The 10,565-nt window shown below is 41.3% G+C and overlaps 1 pseudogene; it reads right to left on the reverse strand.

The window, feature by feature from the left end:
* Positions 1-5,195: 5,195 nt before the first annotated feature.
* On the reverse strand, positions 5,196-6,238 carry LOC121102839 (annotated as a pseudogene).
* Positions 6,239-10,565: the final 4,327 nt, after the last annotated feature.

Here is a 10,565-nt window from a genome sequence, read left to right on the forward strand (position 1 = left end):
TCCCACCCCCTCCCCTCTGAGGCCCTCAGTTTGTTTCTCATAGTCCATAGTCTCTCATGTTTCATTCACCCTTCTGATTACCCCTCTTTCTTTATCCCTTTCTTCCCCTACCGATCTTCCTAGTTCTTATGTTCCATAGATGAGAGAAATCATATGATAGTTGTCTTTCTCTGCTTGACTTATTTCACTTAGCATTATCTCCTCCAGTGCCGTCCATGTTGCAGCAAATGTTGAGAATTCGTTCTTTCTGATAGCTGAGTAATATTCCATTGTATATATGGACTGCAACTTCTTAATCCAGTCATCTGTTGAAGGGCATCTCGGCTCCTTCCACGATTTAGCTATTGTGGACATTGCTGCTATGAACATTGGGGTGCATATGGCCCTTCTCTTCACTACGTCTGTATCTTTGGTGTAGATACCCAGTAGTGCAATGGCTGCGTCATAGGGTAGCTCAATTTTTAACTTTTTAAGGGACCTCCGTACTGTTTTCCAGAGTGGCTGTACCAGCTCACATTCCCACCAACAATGTAGGAGGTATCCCCTTTCTCCACATCCTCTCCAACAATTGTTGTTTCTTGCCTTGTCTATTTTTGCCATTCTAACTGGCGTAAGGTGGTATCTCAGTGTGGTTTTGATTTGAATTTCCCTGATGGCTAATGATTTTGAACATTTTTTCATGTGTCTGTTAGCCATTTGTATGTCTTCATTGGAAAAGTGTCTGTTCATATCTTCTGCCCATTTCTTGATTTGTTTATCTGTTTCTCGTGTATTGAGTTTGAGAAGTTCTTTGTAGATCTTGGATACCAGTCTTTTATCTGTAGTGTCATTTGCAAATATATTCTCCCATTCCGTGGGCTGCCTCTTAGTTTTTTTGACTGTTTCCTTGGCTGTGCAGAAGCTTTTTATCTTGATGAAGTCCCATAAATTCATTTTATCTTTTATTTCTCTTGCTTTTGGAAATGTGTCATGAAAAAGTTGCTTTGGCCGATGCCATAGAGGTTGCTGCCTATGTTCTCCTCTAGAATTTTGATGGATTCCTGTCTCACATCAAGGTCTTTCATCCATTTGGAGTTTATTTTTGTGTATGGTGTGAGAGAGTGGTCAAGTTCCATTCTTTTGCATGTAGCTGTCCAATTTTCCCAGCACCATTTATTGAAGAGACTGTCTTTTTTCCACTGATTGTTTTTTCCTGCTTTATCAAAGATTAGTTGCCCAAAGAGCCGAGGGTCCACTTCTGGGTTCTCTGTTCTATTCCATTGGTCTATGTGTGGCAGGAGGACTTCCAGATGGAGGTCTCACCATAGTTCTTTTTGAAACTTGATGAAGCTGGAAGGCCCTCCTCACTCAGCCTGAGCAGCTGTTATGCCCAGCTTCCTCTAACTCTCCATCTAGGTCCTTGCTGGTTTTCTCTTACTTTTTCTCAGTGTTCCCTGATGTATGATATGTCAAATGAAGTTTTGAGAAAAACAAGTATTTGAAAAAAGAAAGTGAGAATTTATTTGTAGAGTTCAAAGCTGTCAGACTTCAGAAGCTATGCTCACAAATTCCGCAACCTAACATACATTTATAGGGGAACAAATCACACAATAGGTTACCATGACTATTAGGTTTACAGTAATCTGTTTATGGTGAATTGCTGATCATCATGTTCACAAAGGTCAGGATTTATTTTAAGATATCACCATAACAAAAATCTGGTATAGAACTGTTCTTTTAGGAGTCTAAGTATACAGGAAAGATTCAAGGTTTTTATTATTTTGGGGATCAGGCTGATATTGTAATTTTGGATTTGTCTCTAGTTGCAATTTCTTTTTCTTTGTCTGCTTTCTTTAGCCTTGGTAAGTTAAACATTTGGTATTAGGAAAGTAGAAAAAAGTGCCAAGCTATCCTCCTCTCTCTCTTCTTCCTTTTTCTCCTCCTTCTCCCCTTCCGCTCTTGCCCCCATCCTTTCCTTCTTTCCTACCTCCCCTCACCTTCCTCTTCTTCTTGTCCTCTCCTTCTCCACCTCCACTTCCTCCTAGTCTTCATAGTAGTTGTCGCGTCTTCTTCTTCTTCTTCTTCTTCTTTCTTCTTCTTTCTCTCCTTTCCTTCTTCTTCTTCCTCTACAGTGCTTAAGAGATGAGGTAGGAGATGTTCCCTGAGCTAGAGTGCTGCTACATACTGTCTGTGCCTCTGGTTATGTCCCTGTTGATCCAGTGAAGACCGGAGAAGAAGCTCAGTGGTTAATAATGGAGGAAACTCTGCACTGCTAGAACCGAGTACTGAAGAAAGTGCACAGTGCCAAGCAATGGAAAAATAGCATATTCTGTGGGAGTCCGTCAACAAAGTACACAGAAACTAGGAAGAGAAAACTCTTCTCCCTCCAGTGTTCCTCCACTGCCTTCCACTGACGAGTCTTAACATCATGTCAGGTGACAAAAGAAAAGTATTGACATTACAGAGTCCAACACCATCATCATAGACAAGCAAAAAGGAATTTGGAGCTGAGAGATGGTAAATAAATAATGAGCCCGTCACCTTTATGGGTGACTATTGGACCATCCCTGCAGACCCAACTCTGAAGCCTTATCAAATATATCTCATGGTAGTCCATCCAGGAAAATAAGGAGGGAAATCTTTATTCATTGGACCTTATTTACCATTGGTCAATGTTTATCCTATGAGTTGTTAATTCCCCATACTTTTTCACATGTATGAATACCAAGTGAATACCCGAGAATGTGTCATGCCTCGTGTCAGCCCTGGGGCAAGAAGCAAGAGGAACACAGTGCAGGCCTAAGGCAAGAGGTTATCATGTGCTCCCTTTGTGGAGCCAGCCAATGAGCCATGGGTCTGGTTGTTGCAACAATGTCTGGACACAAGGCCAAAAGATTTGAAGTGGTACACTCTGAGAAGCTGAGTCATGACAATATCTCAAACCCTGATGTTCTCACCAGGAGAGGTTGTAGGTTGACAGAAGGCTGGTTGTCTCCAAGTGAGGTCTGAGCCATCTCTCCCTGTCAAACTGAAAAGCCACTCTGTTCTTTTCTGGTGCAAACTTTAGTTCCCATTTAACTCCATAAATCAATGAGGGTGGCATAGTTACCAAATTCGATTTCTTTACTTTTTTTTTTTAACCTCAGAGAAGAGAAATGGGTCAGAAAAAGGTTTCCATGGGCCAAGGGTTTTTGAAAGGATGGAGGTAGCTCCAGGACAATGGGGGAATTTCCACAAGCATATAAAGATGTAGAAGGGCCTCAGAGAGAGCCGTTGAGAGCAACTCCTTTTATAAGGAGTATTTTCATTGTGAAATTCATAGCTTTTACGTTAAAATTATGATATTAACAGTAAATAAAAAGAGGAATGATGGAAGGGAAGAAATGGAGGAGGGGGGGGGAAGCAATTTGAATTGGAGAAAGAAAGAGAGGAAGAAGATAATCATTTCTTTAATATTTTACCTAAATTTTCTTCGGTAAATTTTCCTTTAACCTAAATTTAGTCCTTCTAGGGGCAGAGTACTCACTGCCTTGCTCCCGAAAACAAAAGAAAACAAAACAAAATAAAAACACCAGTTGTTTTTGTCGTTGTTGTTGTCGTTTTTCTAGTTCCAGCTGCTTTTCCTCCTGATGACCTTAAAGCCATTTCTGGATCTAGAGATCAAGGAATTTTTAACCTAGAATGATGCAGATGGATTCAAGGAATGCTGGGATGTGTAGGATAGACATAATCAGGCCATATAATTCCATTACAATCCCAGACGGATGCTGGAATAAGTACATCAAGGTTAAGAATTTGTGCTTTTTTAATGCTCTGTGTGTATGTATACACACACACCTTTGTCTGTCTCCAATATATATATTGGAAAGTGGAAAATCAATTTTCACAATCAAATTATAAGCCTCTTTTCTCTAATTTTCTGCCTCGCCCAGATGGGGCTTCGTGCTCAGTGGGGAATCTGTGTGGGATTGTCTCTCTCCTCTCCTTCTGCCCCGCCCCCCACTCCTGTGCATGCTCTCTCTTTCAAATAAATGAATAAATCCTTAAAAAAACAGCAGATAATTATATTACTGGGTGCTGAAAAACACTTAGTAGGATTCATTAAGTAAGCTTATTAAAAATCAATAAAATTAGAATACATGTATATTTTTAAATCTTGAAAGTTTTCCCAGAGATCTAGCAACCAACTGTTGTTCTAACAGGTGAAACATTAATGCCATTTCGTTTCAAAATCAAGATCTGAATGGTCACTTTTAATTTTTCATAGTCCAATAAATTAAATGAAATACATTGTGTGAATAGTAGGAAAATTACCAGTCATCATTATTTTTACTTACATATGCTAAATGCAAATAAAATCAAAAATAAAAATCTACAATAATTCATACAATAATTTGGTAAAATACATATTAATGCAAGATAGAAATGTTTTTCTCAATCAAACAATATGTATGTGGAAATAGAAACAGGGATATATTTTATTTATAAAAGCTACAAAATATACATTTTAAAATTATAGAAATAAATTTAATGCAAATAATTTTATTGAAAAATTTTTAAACAGTGTTAATAAGTGAAACATCTATCATATATTCTTGGATGTGAAAGCTTATCATCATAAATGTTGATCTCTCTTACATTTAATCTATAAAAATAATGTAATTCTTGTTAGGATTCCAGAGCTCTTGTTTGTTTTATAGAGAGGGGGAGCACTTTATACCATATGAACTAAGTCAGACTATGAGGCTAATAATAGATCAATGATATGTGATTGTATACATGACATATATTACAATCCATGAAAAGGTCTGTAAAGCGATGTACACACACGTTGAATGCCATCAGATGTTTCAGTCTTCCGTTTCTCTGCTGTGTTGCTGTTTAACTCCTAGAGTTTCCTCAGTTATTGGGGTGTAGATGTGTGTGTAGGAAATTAACACAAAACAACCACCAAGACACACTTGGAAGGTTGGGAAGACCTGATCCTGGGCTCTCTATGCCGTGGATCTGTAGTGAAACAGTGGAGAGACCACTGCCATTCTCTGAACCTGTAAGCTTCCTAAATGTCCACATGCATGCTTGCAAGGACAGTGGGCATCCATGTATATGTGCTTATGTGTACCCGAGTCACATTTCATGCATGGTGAACTGAGTTCTTGTTGTGGAAACCTTAGTACCAGGTAGCCTTGAGCCACCAAATGTGGAGGGCCTCCTCCTCATTGAGCCCAACCCACCTTCTTGGACTGTAACCTCTTGAGTATTTCTCTCGAATCTCCTTCATCTTGACACTATAGAGAATCGGGTTTATCAGTGGAGGAAGCAGGAAGTGGACATAGGAGAGAAGAGTATGGGCAGGCTGAGGTACTGGCACCCTGAGACGGTCAATGAGGGCCAGGAGGATCATGGGCACATAGAAGAGGAGCACAGCAGAGAGGTGGGCAGCACAGGTTTGAGCTGCCTTCCAGCGATCCTCCCTGGGTCCAAAACCTTGCAACACCCTGCCAATTAGGCCATAGGAGAAGAAAATCAGCAGGGGTCTAATCCCATAGCTGACAGAACCACCAAAGAGGCTGTAGACTGCACTCCAAGCTCCGCAGGCCAAATGGGCTATATCTGGGTGCAGGCAGTAAGAATGGGTCAGAATCTGAGGGTGGCAGTAGGGCATGTGGGCAGGAGGAATGGCAGGGGCAGGTGGAGACCAAGCATCGGAAGCGATAGCCACACCAATCTTGCGCGGACATCGATGAGGAGGCGTTGGGTAGTGGAGAGGGCGGCAGATAGCTAGCTCGATCCAAGGCCATGGCGAAAAACAGAGGACTCCATGACAGAAAAGACGTGGACAAAGAACATCTGTCAGGAGGCAAGCTGAGGCAGGGACAGCACGACGCCAGCAAAGGCAAGACCCAGCAGGGTGGGCATCAGGGCGTGGCCAAGCCAACATCAGATACAGCACTCAGCAGGAAGAGGAAGAAGTACATTGGGCGGTGCAAGGTGGGATCCAGGGCAATGACCCAGAGGATAGTACCGTTGCCCAGGGCAGAGAGAAGGTAGATGGTGATGAGTGGTACTCGTCCACCAGGAGGGACAGCTGACAGACCTGGCATGCCCACCAACAAGAAGGTGGGGGCCATTGAAGTGTTATCAGGGGCTGCCTGCATGGGGAATGTTGACATAGCTTGGATCCCACTTTGAACTCTGGAACCTGAAAACTGATTGGAAAGATTTACTTACCATTTTGACACCTTTGCATGATGCTATCTAAAACAGCCTTCCTCCTCCTTCCCCAGCCCCAGCACACACACCGCACACATTCCCTCCTTCCCGGCATACACGCACATTCTACTATGTATGCCATGCTCATCTCTGGTCTTGGCAGTTTCTCTAAAGCTGTCCTTAAATCTGTTCCTCGTCCTAAATTGTTCCCCACTTTCCTTTAACCTTGCCTTTTCTTGAAGCTTTTTCCAAACTCATGTCCCGCCATCAATGGAAACACCTGTAAGAGGGTCTATACTCCTATAAATACTGTTTTGGCTCCCCTTACCCCCAGACATTCTGACTTCCATATTGCCTCAACAACTCACATTTCAGGGGACTTTAAGTGGTCTCATTAAAGTCACCAAATATCCCTTGAGTACTAAAGCAAGGGGCACTCATATTTCCCAAACTAATGTATTTTTCAATGACCTTTGGCTGTTATAAATCCAGCTCCCTTTTCTTCTTAACTCTACCTGGTAGACGTTAACTGCTCAGTTCCCTTGCTGCGTCCTGCCCAAGGTACATCTTGGCATTGATAGATCTTTGGGTCTCTTTCTTTTCTTCAGTGGTCTTAGGTACTCTCGTGACATTAACTAAATTCTGTAAACTGATGAATCACAAATATATCCTCCTAGATCATTGTATATTCATCTCACCCTGGAAATCTCTACTCTTATGTCCCATTTATTTTTATTTTTGTTTACATTTTATTTATTTTTTGTTTCATTTTATTTTTGAGAGAAAGAGAGAGAAAGCAGGGGCTGGGGGAGGGGCCAAGGGATAGGAGAAACAGACTGCCTGCTCAGCAGGGAGCCCAAAGTGGGGCTCTATCCCAGACCCTGGGATTATGATCTGAGCTGAAGGCAGATGCTTAAAACCACTGAGCCACCAGGTGCCCCACTCCCATTTATTAAAACTCACGTAAGAGAACAGATCTTCACAAATGCATCTTAAAACCTCTTCCAGTTTCCTCAGGAGATGGTGGTAGGAAATTACAACAATGACACAAGAAAAAAGTAAAAAGGAATATATCTTGATTCCTAAGTCAGGTGGTGATATCACCACTCACCAATTTCCAAAATAAAAGCCCCACAATTAACCTCACTTCACATATAATGTCCAAACTAGTTTTTCTATTTCAACAAGAAGGACTGAGCAATACACTATAGTCTTCATCTCCTCTCGCGGGTCAAATGCCCAAAAAAAGTTAGAACTGAAATTCCAGACAAAGGACAATGAAAAATGTGATGTGGGGAAAAGAAAAACAAAGACATGCTGTTATGTTCTTAGGGGAATAATGTGGATGTAAATTAAATCAAATATTCTACTTGAAATTCTCTAAATGTATATATGCTAAAAATATCAAGTTAAATATTTTAAAATTAAATGTTAAACTTTCAAAAGCATAAGGGAAAGTAAATGAAACAAAGATCTTAATCATCTAACAGAAAGCATTAAAAAGGAATGAAGAGGGGCCTCTGGGTGGCCTCAGTTGGTTACATCTGAATTTCGAATTTGGCTCAGGTCACAACTCAGTCAGGGTCATGAGATGGAGTCCCGCCTAAGCTCTGAGCTGAGCGTGAGCCTGCTTAAGATTTCTCTCCCTCTGCCTTGCTCCCCTCCCTTTAAAAATGGATTCAATAGGAACAGATACTCATTTGTAGCATGATTGAGTGAGGGGTTGAAAATCTCCTCTCCTGAAAAGCAACCTGCAAAAACTAGTAAATCTCTCAATAATACCATGTTTTAACATAATGGAAAGCCATCAGACACATCAGCCCTTCATGAAAACTGCAGAACTTGAAATAACTCCACGTTATTGGCATTCTGGCATGGGGCTGCCCTTGTTATCCCCACTGCCTCCAGTCCTGTCAGCAGGGTAACACAGGGACAGCTTGACAGCCTTGTTCCACTGCCTGAGTTTTGGTTTCCTTGATTTGGAGCTTGTAGGTCAGTGGTGATGTCTGGTGGCAGGCCAGTGGGGAGGCCCGAGTGCTCTACTTAGCTTGAGGTTGTGGCCGTCTTCTGGGGTGCAGCCATGGATCAGCCGGACTAGCTGGGTATGGTGCTGCTAGGAGTTCTAGTGAACTGGCAGATGGATTTCCAGCCATAACATCAGTTACAAAAGCTAAAGGACTAAACACTCCTCACAAAAAGTGACAACGTTAGATAAAGAAAGCAAGGAATAACTATATTCTCTGCACATTGATCATACACTGATAGGTTGAAGGTATGTAAGTTGAGAGTAAAAGATGGAAACATATGGTCACTAGAAACAACAACTATAAGATAGCGATGTGGCTATACAAGTATTGACGAATGCTTCCCAAGAACTATTATGAGACTCATGACCATATGTTAAGCAAATAATAAGCTCTGAAAAATAGAGCATTCAAGGAAAGAGTTTAGTAATCAAATGCACGATAAAAATTAATTTTGACGCAAATTTTCCAGTACAAACAATCACTGTGCTACCTGGTAACCAGGCATAAGCAAATCATGTAAATGAATGTACTAGTATTAGTTTGATACAAAAGCCAAGAGTTTGCAATTCTTTTCTTTTTCTCTCATTTTTAAGACCCTTCACTTAACCTCATGCATGGGCACTGAAGAAACTCCAGAAGGGTACATGCCAGCAAGGCTTCCATATTACAGTACCAAGATTTACTGGCTGGGAAAAAGGCAGCCCAAATTAAGTTGCTTCTCTTAGCTGCTTCACTCTAGAATGGAGAACTGGTAACGCACTTCTGAAACAGCTGGGCTGCCCTCAAGCAGTGAGAGTGTTAGAAGGAGCTGGATCCTGGGACTGAGTGGCAGTGAGACTCACACATACCAGCCCACTTGCAAAAGCGAGGAGCAAAATTGAAGTGGAGAGTGTATTTACCGATTGCCCTTGATGTTCTTAGATGAACTCTCGTTAGAGGCAGATCTTTTGGAAAGATAGTACGAGGTAGAAGAGGCAGGAGAATCTTAGTCTCTGGCTTCATCAGGACTAATTGGTTTTCCATTTACCATCTATAATGAAGTTTAGTATTACCTACCTACCTACCTATTCTCTCCTCTCCACCCCCTCCCCATCTCCTCCGGTCCTCTCCCTCTCCACCCTTCTCCTCACCTCCTTCCTCCCTTCCCCTCCCTATTACATACTCATTATCCTTATTAAAACACATCAGCCTCTGAATCTGGCCCCAGTCCCATACACACACACATCTTCGTGACTGTCCACACCCTCATCAGACAGGTTGGTAAATGCTTTTCAAGAGGACCTTTTATTTTCCACAGTCCTCTCAGTTCCCTGAGAACCTCAGAAGCCCTGCCTCAATATAAATGTGTATTCACACAAGGACTTTCTGAGGACTTACTGTCAAATCCCCTATTCCTCCCATTTAAGGAGTTCCCTCCAGGCCTTCTCATTTTCTTAAAAATAATAGCTTTATTGAGAGGTAATTCACATACCCATTAAAGGTACAATTCAGTAGGTTTTAGTATATTCAAAGAGTTGTGCAACAATCACTCCACTTTAGAACACTTTCATCACCTCAGAAGGGTGATGCCACTCCCAATTCTCCCCCAACCGTCCACCCTTTCCACTCCTGGCCCCAGCCCTTGGCAATCACTGATCTATTCTTCTGTCTTAATGGATTTGCCTGTTCTGACATTTGCATAAATGGAATCATACAATATGTGATGTTTTGTGACTGGCTTCTTTCATTCAAACGTAATGTTTTCTCGTTATTGTACATACCAGTACTTCATTTCTTTATTGATGAGTAATATTCCATGTACGGATAGACCGCATTTTATTTACCTCCTCATCAGCTGATGGGCGTTTGGGGTTGTTTCCACCTTTTGGGCTCTCATGAACAATGCTGCTAAGAATATTCATGCGTACAAAGTTTTTGTGTGGCTGTGTGTTTTCATTTCTCTTGGGTATATCTAGGAGTGGAAATTGCTGGGTCATTTTTGACAAGATTGTGTTTTGACTTTGAGGAACTGCTAGACTGTTCTTCCAAGCAGCTGTATCATTTGACAGTCCCACTAGCAGTGTCTGAGGGTTTCAGTTTCTCCACATCCTCACCAACACTTGTTACTATTTGGTTTTGATTTAGCTATCTAAATTTGAAGTGGTATTGCAGTGTGATTTGATCTTTATTTCCCTGATGGTCAGTAATGTCGAACATCTTTGCATGTACCATTCATCCTTTTATATCTTCTTGAGAAAGTCTATCAATATATTTTGGCCCATTTTTAATCAGGTTATTTATCTTTTATTACTGAGTCGTAAGAGTGCCTTCTATGTTCTAGGATACAAATCCCTTATCAGATATATG

Source organism: Ursus maritimus, unplaced genomic scaffold (genome assembly GCF_017311325.1).
Source record: "Ursus maritimus isolate PB19 unplaced genomic scaffold, ASM1731132v1 scaffold_16, whole genome shotgun sequence".
In the NCBI taxonomy this organism is placed as follows: Eukaryota; Metazoa; Chordata; class Mammalia; order Carnivora; family Ursidae; genus Ursus; species Ursus maritimus.